The sequence below is a fragment of the Balaenoptera musculus genome, chromosome 15 (genome assembly GCF_009873245.2).
Source record: "Balaenoptera musculus isolate JJ_BM4_2016_0621 chromosome 15, mBalMus1.pri.v3, whole genome shotgun sequence".
NCBI classification, from domain to species: Eukaryota; Metazoa; Chordata; class Mammalia; order Artiodactyla; family Balaenopteridae; genus Balaenoptera; species Balaenoptera musculus.
The window spans coordinates 61,183,786-61,186,289 of NC_045799.1; positions in this window are offsets into that span (position 1 = coordinate 61,183,786).

The following is a 2,504-nucleotide window of genomic DNA, read 5'->3' on the forward strand; positions in this document are numbered from 1 at the left end:
AGGAAATACTCATCCTCTTCTTGGCTTTCTAGCCACATCTCTCACCCTCTGGACTGCTCAGGGGATAGCCTCCATCTCCCCAGATACAGGAACCTCTTGGCAAACTCTCCACAGTATCTCGAAGAAGCTGCTCTCACGAGACTTGAGGTGCAAGAACGGGTTAAACACGCCCACCTTCTGCGTGTGTGTTCATTGGGAAGCGAAGGACAACATGGTATTCACCCCCCAAAAAAATCATCATAAAATCCTGTCTGAATACCTGTCGATTCTTTTTTATCCTCTTTGTGGATTAGGGACCTGTGAAATTGGAGAGTTTAGAGTTGTGAACCTAATTCTAAAGTATTTGCTGTGAAAATCTATATCTTCATCTGGTAACTCCCTTTGCAATTTCCTACCTATTTGATCTCTGTATCTCTCCGTAACTTCCTAATTAACCATCCTGTTACATGTAAAGTGGAGATGTTATTTGTACTTACCTTGCGGGGGTTTTTTAGGAGATGTGATGGCATAATTGATGCATGTGAAGTGCTAAGCACAGTGCCCGGCACTGAGAAAGATTTCAGATACGTGCTGATATTATTCCTCCGGAATCCCCAGCACTCAGCTGAGGATATGACACGTAGGAAGCTTTCAATAAATGTTAACGAATGACTTGTAAATAGCTAACTGTATTGCAAGTCAGAATAACGTAAGTGCTAAATAAGTGTCTAAGCTCCGTATCACGACAACCAAGTGAGGCCGTAGGTAATTCTGAGAGATGCGACCGAGGAAGCCTAAGCAGGGAAGCAGTATTCAGGATTTCAGTAAACGGAGAATGGAGCCATTGAGCACGTGCATGGTCGCAGGATGGTATGTGTTTCTGGAAGAGACCAACAGGGTGAGAAAAGGGAGTGCAGGATTAGCTCTTACTTCTGGATGGGACTGGGAGGTTAGTTTACCCAAATGATGTTTTCTTCTGGGCCAGCGTCTCTCAGTGACGGATCTCTCAACAACAAGTGAGAGAAAATCAACTCTGACAGGCCTGCCCGGCAAAAGGAAAATATTGGCTCATGAAAGTGCAAAGTTGAGGAGTAGGTTCCGGCATCAGGTCCAGCTGGATTCAGGGTTCAGATGATGTCAGCAGGCTCTGTTCTTCAGCTCTGCTTTTGCTCCGTGCTGTTTTCATTCTCATCCAGGCTCCCCCAGTGCAGCAGGATGGCCATGGGACTGCCAGAGGCTACCCTCCCCTCCAGAGGCAAATTCAGCACCTCTTCATCCTAGCATGCCCAGCAGAAGTCCTGAGATTCATTGTCATTGGCCTGTCCTGGGTCCCATGTTGATGGGGAGTTACAGGCTAAGGCCAGCACCAGGTGGTATAACCAACAGATTTTACTCGAAGTACTCAATTTCTACCGCAGGAGACCAGGCTCTGGAGCTAAACTGCCTGATTTCCAATCCCAGTTTACCAGCTGTGTGACCTGGAGCAGGGGCCATAATCTCTTAGTGCCTCCGTTTCTTCATCTGTAGAATAGGGATAATAATGGTCCCTAACTCGTAAGGTTTTTGGAAAGCTTACATGAGCTTTTACAAAGCGCTTATTATTGTTTTTTGTTTTTCATTTTTGGTTGCGTTGGGTCTTCGTTTCTGTGCGCGGGCTTTCTCTAGTTGCAGCGAGCGGGGGCCACTCTTCATTGCAGTGCATGGGCTTCTCATTGCGGTGGCTTCTTGTAGCACAGCCCGGGCTCTAGGAGCGTGAGCTTCAGTAGTTGTGGCTCAGGGGCTCTAGAGCGCAGGCTCAATAGTTGCGGCGCACGGGCTTAGTTGTTCTGTGACATGTGGGATCTTCCCAGACCAGGGCTCGAACCCGTGTGCCCTGCATTGGCAGGCGGATTCTTAACCACTGCGCCACCAGGGAAGCCCCTACAAAGTGACTAGAATAGTGTCTCAAATGACCTGGCCAAATGCAGAATCCATGGTTGCTCTTGTTACTATAGTGATTTGACATTGCTTGATGTTTATTCACAGTTATTCTAGATGTTTCCACCCCCACTGGTCTATCATGGAGAGGTGATTACCTTTCAAGCACACAGCTCAATGCAATTCAGAGCAAAGCCCCGCCAGTCCTGGAACGCATACTCTGCGCCGTAAAGCTGGCCATGCTTAAAAAGGGTCCTTTAATTCATGGCTCAAGGTCTGAAACCCTAGTCATCCCTGTACTTGGCAGAATGGGGAAAACCAAGAAGAAATCTGAGCACTCGGTCGCTTCCCTTAGGGAGTTTGCAATCTAATCTAAAAGAACAGAACGCTCTGTCAAATACAGCCTGAACCGGGATCCATTCCCAGAGGGGACCTGCCCAAGCGCCCGGCCAGGGTGTTTACAGAGCGACATCCTTCCTCTGTGGCTCCCTGTCGGTTATGATGTGAATGAGCGTTTAGAAAAAGAGATGAAGAAGACAGAGATGGGCCGAATCCCAATGTCTGACTCACCCGCTTTTTTTCCCCCTCCTAAACCACGCTTACAAAGA